Source organism: Lampetra planeri, chromosome 29 (assembly GCF_965212315.1).
Source record: "Lampetra planeri chromosome 29, kcLamPlan1.2.h2, whole genome shotgun sequence".
Classification (NCBI taxonomy): domain Eukaryota; kingdom Metazoa; phylum Chordata; class Hyperoartia; order Petromyzontiformes; family Petromyzontidae; genus Lampetra; species Lampetra planeri.
The window spans coordinates 1,824,803-1,835,167 of NC_136135.1; the positions used below are offsets into that span (position 1 = coordinate 1,824,803).

The following is a 10,365-nucleotide window of genomic DNA, read 5'->3' on the forward strand; positions in this document are numbered from 1 at the left end:
TAAGTCAAAAATACTTTATTAAACAAATCGAGGTACATTACGATACGTGACGACACTGCAATAGTGTGAGGCATATAACTTTACATTTATTTCAAAATATTCTTACATTCAAAACGTGCATTGAATTGTACATGTACAAATAATGTTCACTTATGTTGTGTGGAGTAATTCGCATCAACCCGCAGTCTAGACTACGAGGTGGCTGTGATTTGGGGGTTGGCGCGTTGATCCGGCACGGCTAATTACGGATTAAAATCCAAACGGAGCACTCTTTAAGCGGAGTTTCTAAATGAAGTGAGTTGAATTCTTAAGCTGGGGCAGCTATTAACCACGATGTGAAAGGTCAAATCGTGATTCAACCCGTTAGTGTATTGAATAGCTGCGTCGGTGCATCATTCCTAGTGCTATCGTTCCAAAGCATTGCTCCAAAACAAGTCTTATAACACCTTAACGAGTGCGCGAATGTGGTGGGGGGGGGGGCAAGGCATATTGAGTCGGAAGTCGTCCAAGCACAGCTCTTGGTCCCACGTGCCGCTTTGTCGAAAGGCAGCGATGAGCGTTCTGTGGTTGGATGGCCCGGTCCTCTTTAATTTTTATTGCCACATGTGGATCATCTGGTCCTGAAAGATCCGAGCGTACGGCCCCACAAGGTCGATTCCCTTCTGGAACATATCTCTGCAGCCATAACACAAAAGTTGACACCGCGAGTTAGATTTCGATTTAAAGCTTTCGTGACTGCAGGGATTGATCTTCTTGGTTCTTTCGGTAAAGTCACGTAGAAGGGAAATGATAAAAATAAAATCTCACGACGTTTCGGCCACAACGCAAGCAGCCGTCCTCAGGTGAAGAACAGGTCTGTCGGAAAGAGCGTCATTCAGACGGTGTCTTTCCGACAGACCTGTTCTTCACCTGAGGACGGCTGCTTGCGTTGTGGCCGAAACGTCGTGAGAATGATTAAATGTTTTATTTTTATTATTTTATTATTTCCCTTCTACGTGACTTTACCGAAAGAACCAAGAAGAAAAACCGCGAGTTAGAGTTGCATCCACGGTGGGTCTCGCGTGCGCGGCTCCACTTCCCGTCTCGTGGTGCGTCTTGACTCACATGGTGTGCTTGATGCCTGGCAGCTCTCGCGTCTTCGCAGCGTACTCTTCTGCCAGGTCTCTTGCCTGGGCCAGGACGTTATCCAGAGGACCCTTGACTTGCACCTCGTCGTCCTCTGTGGCCGGTGCGCACTCTGCTGCGAGTGGTGGAGATGGAGCGGGGAGGAAGGGGGGGTGACGATTGTGGATGGATGGGGGAGATGAAGTGGTTAAAATCCGTGTACATTTTGCATTGCTCGTATTTCAAAACAATACATTGGTTAACAAGTATAACCCGTAAAAACAAAGTTTTTCACTATAAATCCTTTACAAGCGTGGCGGCTAGAGTCCTCTCGTTTTCTGGCTTTAGATGGCTGCCACCTATGGGTCAGATGATTGCATTGCACTATTAAGCAATTGGTAATTAAATATAATATTTTTGTCCTAAAAAAGTGTTAAATTTTGGGAATTTTTTTTCACGAACATTAATTGTCACGCACAACGAGTCTGTGTGCAAAATGTCAGCTCGATTGGATCACGGGAAGTGGGTTAAAAAACGACCGAAAGATTTGCACGGTCGTAAGCAAGCAAGCGAACTTAATATAAAGGATTAAAAAAAAGTCTCCTGGTTGGACACACGTATTTTTTTTCTAGTTTTAATCAATAAACCTAACAATATACTGGAGGAATCGGATGAGCTCCAAAGGTATTTTTTCACATGTCCAGTCGGGGCAGGTCAGAACGTTACAAGTTATACAAAACACGACAGGAGTGTGAATTATAGACGAGGGAAAGTAAACGTTCTACTGTTAAGGGTGCTGCATGGTGTGATGGTGAGCACACTTGGCATGCAATCACAGGTTGCCAGTTTGATTCGATCTCCCAGAGCAGCCGATGACACGATGGACACATTCCTTAACCCCCCCCCCCCATCTCCGTCGATTGGCAGGTTACAGGTTGTGGGGGGAAATGTGGGTATGCCCACTTCTTTCAACACATCTGGTAAAAGCGTGGAAGTCGAAATGCCCTCTTAGAGTTCACCATAATGGGAGGTCCTCCCAGCAGTGGCGTGAGCGAGCAATTGCAGGGCTCCACTTTAACTTCTTAAGCTGTTCAATTATGGCAAATATACCACGTGGTGATTTAGACCTGCCGCTGGTGCCTTCAGATGATGGCTCTGGCTGACCAAGTGGGGTCGCACGCGCCTTGTGGTTCGAACGAGAGAAGTCTTGAGCGCAATTGTCGGTATACCAATAATCGTTGAACAATCCGACTACGAACTCCGAACATGAACACATTCACTCGCATCTCACGGTGAATGCAAGGTTTTAGTCGTATTGAGATGAGTGTATGCTCTAATGCACTCCTCAAACAGTCTCCACAGCCCCAACGTATACGCCAATACTGTAAACAACACGTTTAGAAACTTGATGTGAAGCTTTCGTGACTGCAGGAATTACTCTTTGGTTCTTTCGGTAAAGTCACGTAGAAAGAAAAGAAAAAAAAAGAATGGCATACACGACGTTTCAATTGCAACACAAGCAACCGTCATCAGGTGTGAAAGTGCTAATTTTCAAGTTAAGTGAAAAGTTTGAAGTTTGAATAAATAGTTAACGGCAGGAGGGGAGAAATTAGAAGTAAGAGAGAGACACGGAAACAACGCCTCTGTCGTGAGACATTATATATATAGAGGGGGGGGGGGGCGGAGAAAGTTAACGGAAACGGCAGGGGGAGACAAATTGGAAGTTTGAGAAAACAAACCGAGTAAACTTAGAAATGTAATGCAATGCAACAGTCGGCTAACACGACAGTAACACGTTTATGTTGATATTGATCCACAATGTTATCCCGATTTGTGTCATCGCTGTCATTCTTAATCACTTCGGAGCTCTTGCAGAGCGGTGTAGCTCCGCGTGTTGGAGAACGGTCCACGGAAGAGGATCTCCCAGAACTACCTCGTGAGATCCCTTCAAGTGATGTGGTTTACACGAGAAGGCAATACCTTCCCCCACCCCACCCCACCCGCTCTGCGACAGACTGTAATGTTCGTTTAACACGTAGGCTTTCGCGACCAATATTATTCATAATAAAGGTTTTTGGGTTCCATCGCGTTATTTATAAATCTGATTGGGTTAAATGATGACGTCACCCTGCCGCTCTTTAAGACCGGGAGCAGGTGGAGGGCTTCGTTATTCTGGCAAATTGGACGATGATGCTGGATGGAATGACCAGCGAAACGTCGTATTCGCATTTTTTTCCTAAATATTGTGGATTCACTCTTCAACACACCGGTTGGCAAAATAAGTGAACTATTTGTCTTTAGTCAACGTGATTCTTTTCTTTTACTGATTGGCCGTGTCGGGTGGTGGAGGGTTGCGACACATTTATAAATAACGCGATCTAATCCAAAAACCTTTGTAATATTCGTTACATGCCAAGCCGATTTTCTGTGTGTTGGTCTCCTTTGTGGGTGCATAACATTTTACGTGATCGTTTTCATAGCTCATCAGTTTAAATAAAGATTCTGATTCTGAATTAAATATCTGTTTATTGCGCCGAGACAACCTGCTACAGTTCAGAACCCAATTGAATCCCGAACGGCTGAAACCTGGGTTCGAACCCAGGATCTTAGTGGTGCCATAACTCACTCACGATTAATACACTCGTTAAACATGTGCACAGTTAAAAGCAATTGTTAACTGTTAACTCCCCATACACGCCATCGTGACTCGCTATTAACACGTATTTTGATGCTAGGAGTGGACAGGAATTGAACATGTCGGACAAAGACACATACACACACTACAGTCTCGCTATTCATACATTCACTCAACTCCCGTGTAAGATTGAACACACACTTTAGCCAAACGACTCACTATCCACAGACACCCACTCGCACAGCTGTGGCAGCACGCGCTTACTGATGCCATTCGTCAAAACACATTCGCTCATTCCCAAGCCATGCGCTCGCTTACCCAGACCCGAGAGGGCGATCATAACCACGACAGCCACCAGCAGCGCCTTGAGACCCATCTCGATCCAGTGACTGCTCCTTGTGTGATCGTGTCCTGGTCTCCCCCGTGCCCTCCTTGGCAGCCAGGGGGTTGTCCCCCGTATTTAAAGAAAATCGGCAGCGGGGCTGGGCATGGAGCAGGACCAAAACCTCCGTTCTTGTTTACGAACTTCTGGCAAGGTCTCGAGCAAAGGTCCATGGCAAGGTTCAACCAATCACGCCGAGGATTATCAATGATCAACAACGCCGTGGAAACGTCACGACTCGGTTTGACGCGATGAGTTGGGGGGGGGGGGGTCGCTTCGGTGGCTAATATCGCGTTGTGAACACGGAACTGCCGAGGTGGCTGGGTGGCTCAAGAGGTCGGAGAAAAGAGTTTGTTGGGCGATGTTGAGATCCAAGGTTTGGATGTTTCAGTTTTCGTTTTTTTAATTTCAGTTTCATTTATGTGGTATAGCCCTGTGAGCCATTCGGCTCTTGAATCGGGTGCAACCGCAACAAACAAAAAACAAAAACAAGAACAAGAAAACATCTTAAAGTGACTATGTGACTATGCGCAAACAGAAAAATCCAGGAACAAAACAGAAAAAGCACCGTACACCAACGCTGTGTGCAAAAATCCCAGTGGGATGCAAGTCAAACAACAACCACAAGACAACTTAGATTAAGGCCATCAGTCTAACTCCGTAATACAGGAAACAAACATGGCCAAACCAAAAGACGTTTTCGAAATCGCCAAAATAAAGCCATAAAAGCAATGTGGGTTTAATCTGCTGGCCATTAATGTGGCGAATCGATGGTCTCATGTCAGTTACTAATGACTGCACACACACGCACATGCAAATCAATTGATGGAATTAAATGTATTTCTACATTTTGGTTAAAATCCACTTCAGAGAATTTAAAATATCAGTTTGACTATCATGCGGTGAACATTACTAGCTGTGGCAGGACTGGAGGGAAAACGCTGCCTATCTACTCTGTAGACCAAAAGTCACTTGAACAGATCTCCTTGGTGGCTCAAGTTATTAAAGATCCATGGGACTATGTACTCTTTGGTTTTTTCGGTAAAGTCGCGTAGGTAAAAAATAAATAAATGAAAAAACAACTGTGATTTAATTTAGTTGTTTTTTCATTTATTTATTTTTTACCTACGTGACTTTACCGAAAAATCCAAAGAGTATGAATTATTGCAGTCACGACAACTTCAAATCTAAAACCATGGGACGACCAGCAATGACATAGCGTAATTTTCATGAGTCCTGGTATCCAAATGTCCCCAATATTCGAAGCCTGGCGCCTCGGGCCCCTCTGACCCGTGTGCTCCGGTGGAATTCTACACCTGCACACTCGATAACTACGATGGACTTAAATTGGTGTTTTTGTTTTCGCCTGATGACGTAGAGCGCAGATCGACGTATTTACTTGCCCAGAATATTCCACGACAGCACATTACAGCCATGACTTTCAATACCATGTTAGGTCACGGCAACGTTGAGAATCTGGATTCGAATATCGGCTTCAGCAGCCTGTCATTAAACCATACTCGAGTGTAGTGAGATTGTGATCTCAGCCTGGCCACCTATGATATTAAGTTCGTGGTTCATATTGGCATATTAAAGTTCTGAAAATTACATGTTGGTCTAGTTGACATGCGACAAACGTCTGTCGGGCAAAGGACGATTGGATTTCTGGCAAGCGTCTGCGGGTACAGGGTGGTGCAATGCTAGTTGCCAGAATTGAAAATGAAAATGTGTTTGTATCATCGCGTTATGCCGAGAGCAAATTTGGAATATGATTGTGATGCTAAAATCAATATTTTTTTAAGGTACAAGACCCACATCAAATTGCAATCCCAAAGCCATTCACAAGCGGTGTCGGCACTGCCAGGGACACAACAGAACGTGGATTTGCTGAGGAATCCACGAGTCAACGTTGGCCTCTTGTTTATTTTAGCCCGTGGTGTAAATATTAGAACACAGTGGTGGCACTGGGCCATTCGGGGCCTTACGAAAATTTATTTTTGGAGGCCCTCACTTTCAACGACATCACCACGAGATGTAAACTAACGCTAGAGATGTAGTAAAATATGAAAAATAAAACATAATAAAATAATTCTCACGATGTTTCGGCCACAACGCAAGCAGCCGTCCTCAGGTGAAAACCAGGTCTGTCGGGGAGACAGACCTGGTCTTCACCTGAGGGCCTGGTCTTCACCTAAGGACGGCTGCTTGCGTTGTGGCCGAAACGTCGTGAGAATTATTTTATTATGTTTTATTTTTATTATTTTATTACGTCCCTTCTACGTGACTTTACCGAAAGAACCAAGAAGATGAATCCCTGCAGTCACGAAAGCTTTAAATCGAAAAAGCTAGAGATGCAGTGAGATGAGAACTGATTTTTTTTCATGAGATATTTGATGCACTTCCAAAATATTTGTTTTCCTAAATCTGAGGCACCTTGAGCTACTGGGGGCCGACCCTACTCGTTTTGCTTGAGTTTGCTTATGCCCAGCGGCACCGTTCGAACTCGCCTGCAAAATTAGCTCATTGGAACGAGGCGTCACCACACGCAAACTTTGTGTTACTCTCGCTCGTCGCGCTGGAGGGGAGGCGTTGTGATTTGTGGGCGAATGACCCCGACTATTATTGTGCGGTGTTTACGAAACACGGCTTTGCACGTACGCAAATGCTGTACTTTGTCAAGGCCACAGCTGATAAAAAAACAAAACAACACGAGCAATAACAAAGAATGTGCTGTGTGGGGCTTTTAACGAAGATAATTTATCGTAGCAGGACGCCTGACTTTCCGAGTATTTGCTTGAGAAGGAACAACTCGTGGGCGGTTGCTGCATCTCCTCTGCTGCCCTCGGGGTCTAAAATGTCCTCCCCCCCCCCCCCCAGTAATTCGTGATGATGACTCTATGCCCCTGATCAGCTCCAGGCTCATTCTCCTCCGCCTCTTCTTCTCTGGCTACGACTGTTCGGTCTTTGGACCTCTGTGAAAAAGAACTTCATAGCTCATCGGATTCCTTCAGTTTGAACACATGCTCAGATTCTGTCTCGATGACATGCGTACATGCATAACAGTCGGAAGCCCATTTCATAAGGTAACTCCTCGTCCCCCGTGCCCCCTGCTTCGCAACCTCCCATGAACCTGCACAGCCCTGCCCCCCACACCCCCGGTGGCACACACCTCGAGTCCGTTGTTTGATTCTGAAAGGGAACGCAGTGTTTTGTGCAGGGCTATTGCAAATCGTAGAGCTGAATGATTATTCACGTTTACCCCGAAGCACCTCATTGAGTCTCATGACCGTTTTTCAGGAGGATCTTGCCAATTCTTAGACCGAGTGAGGGAGGAGGAGGGGGGATTGCTACGCGGAGTCTAAATTGAGAAAAGCGGCACCGTGGCTGTTATGGTGCCTTATCAGATCATTGGTCGGGTGCGTTGCGTGTAACGTGGACGTTTAGAATGAACTCCTAATGCGGAGACCCAAACACCGCACCTTGCTGGCTTCAATGTAACCATCAGCCACAACAGAACGTCAGTGGGCTGATGTTCTCTCTCCTCTATACATGGGGAATTAAAAACATTTACACTATGAGACCTCTTTTACCAGTGGCAAAATATAGTACAGTAGTAGGGTTTTACCCTTTTACACTGGTACAAAACTGACACCTTTATACAAGGCATCATGTTTGCAATAACCACAACACAAGTAGTCAAAAATGCAAACAAAAAGAAGCAACTCTGATAATGATAATAATATGCGCTGTCCTTGAAGTTGATTGGTCCACACCCGAGACGGCTTTCTTTAGAGCCTAGTCCCCATTGGTGTGTGACCACTTGTGTTGTGGTTATTGCAAACATGATGCCTTGTATAAAGGTGTCAGTTTTGTACCAGTTTAAAAGGGTAAAAACCTACTACTGAATTAAAGACACTCCGCAGTAGTGCGATTGCAGCCATGTAACCCAAACCATGGAGCACATTGTAAACCAGTGTGTCCGCGCTCCTTCGACGGAGTAGGAGAACCAGCAAAAGTACACAAACTCTCTCTCCTGAAGCCCTCTCGTGGCGAACAGACCTCGAGATTGTCATTCAGCTCTTGAACACGTTGCTGTCGTAGGCAAGAATAGAAGAGAATTGTGTGCAAGTTTGACCACATCGTTATCTTTCTACCGTCGGATGGCTAGACAAGAGTCCAATCAGTCGATTTGGTGACCCCTCATTTTAGTGACCCAGTGACCTCCCAGCCGATGCCCCATCCTGCCTCTTGAGTCGTGGACCCCGCAGCCTCTGCCCACCACGTGTCATCCGAGCGCCGATTCATTCTAGAATCGTCGCGGGCGACGTGGTCGCACTTTGATCGCCCCGATCCGGCTGTCTGCGTGCGACAAAATAAAAGTTGCACAATCTGCGCGCGTGAAATCATTCACAAGGCCGGGAGCAGTTCGGGACGACTGTGCACGTTACCCCCAGACAGGCGAGTGGGCATTCTTAGACAGAACACTCTGCCCTTGCCCCCCCCTGCCCCCCCTCCCCGCAACCTCGTAATAAAAACTACCCCCCCCCCCCCTGTACAGTGATGGACTGGGACAAAAAAAAATTGGTGCAGAAATCCATTGATCTGCTGTCATCTCCCTGCCAAATCGTAGCAACAAAAAAAACTACATCAGCTGGTAATCCCAGGCAGTCATCCGTCCAACGACTAACCAGGCTGAAACACTGCTTAGCTTCTGCGATCCGACCGTATAATAATCGTGGTGATGTGGTTCACGAGCCAACAAATCCCAGGCCACGTGTCATCGTTATTGCTCGAAGCCATGAGCGGTGGAATTTGCCAGCTTTAAATCGACTTTATCGACACGCTCCACCTGAGACACCGTACTTGGTTTACCGATGGCAGGTATTATATAGTACAATGATTTGTCAGTGTTTAAAGGGGGCAGGACTCAAAGTAACTCTGCCCGATGAGGGAAACCAATCAATCTCCGTGCCCAAATTGTGAGGGGGGGAGGGAGGAGGACAACGTCATTGAGAACTAATGTTTCGTGATGTTTCTGGTGATAAGCAATCTGGCATCCAAGGGCATCACTTAAAATGTCGTGTTCTTCCTCTCCCTGATCAGTTAGTTCGAGCAGCGTTTCAAACAGTGGGCTGGTGTCCCCGACAGTATGAGCGTCAAAACTATATTTTGTATTGTTCTTAATTGGATTTATGATTTGTAATTGTTTCTATAGTGACACTTCAAGAAATATCTCAGCCTGTGCTCTCTGGTTGCTCTGATTAAAAGTGGGCTACGCCCTTGCCCAATCCCTGGCCAGCTCGCTCAAAAACCGCATTAAACAATTTCATCTCTCTACCTCTTCTAGATCCTCATTAGAATTGACATCAATTATACCATCACACAGTCCGGTATTGCCTTGGTTAGAGCACTCGAGGACAATAACAAGGTCACAAGTTCAAGGGGTTTTCAAAGCACATCATCCCCCCAGGGTCGATAAAGTTAGTACTAGGTTGTGAGAGGTCAATAAAATCAGTTATCCCTCTGGCATAGACTCACCCCTGCCATAGGAATGTGGAAGGTCTATACCTGACTAGGGGCTGGGTACATGAGCCCAGCAATGCCTTATTCTCATGTGAGTGGCTAGCCGCTGAATATTAATGATTGTTATTCTATCGGGGCCAGATGTGGGTTTTTTCTCCGTGGGATACCGAAGTGTTGAGCCGGCACCACTGAAATCCAGGGTTCACCTCCTTGCTTGAGTCGCCCATGATTACATTGCCAAAAAATAATCCACGTTATATTCGTGTTCGGGTTTTTAGTCGCAACTTGGCAACAGTCCATCTGTGAGAATAAAACAAAAATATTTGTTTGAGTGACATGCAGTGAAAGTGCTGTCCCCTGCTGTGAATAAGAAGTCACTCGAAGGGATCTCCGATCTTCCCGCACCTCCGATTAGCACGGTTGGCTACGTAGGGTGCGAAAAAGTTCAGTATGCATAGATAGAACTCAGAATTAGTTCTGTGATACATTGTTCCGCAGGGAATTATCTAACACATTCTCGAACCGCAAGAGCGCTGAATGGACATTTCATCTCAGGACACGGCACCATTCGCTATCTGCGTAATTCCATTTTTCATTGCGCAATTGTTCACCTTTTCCCCAAATCCTTAATCAGCTTGCGTGTTTATCAACCAAAAGTCAACACGACGTCTCGGATTGGTGTTTGCTCCCTGCTCCACGTGTTTACCGTCAACGCATCTCC

General features: G+C 45.9%; 1 long non-coding RNA gene across 2 annotated transcripts; it reads right to left on the reverse strand.

The window, feature by feature from the left end:
• LOC144728560 (uncharacterized) lies at nt 1-4,297 on the reverse strand. Of its 2 annotated transcripts, none has more exons than XR_013587536.1 (3): nt 4,058-4,297; nt 1,105-1,240; nt 1-675 (listed from the first exon to the last, which is right to left on the reverse strand). It is a non-coding gene; the product is annotated as an uncharacterized LOC144728560 (long non-coding RNA). The 2 variants fall into 2 exon arrangements; XR_013587537.1 differs by having other exon boundaries at nt 1,105-1,237; nt 4,058-4,268.
• Between the last annotated feature and the right edge of the window lie 6,068 nt (nt 4,298-10,365).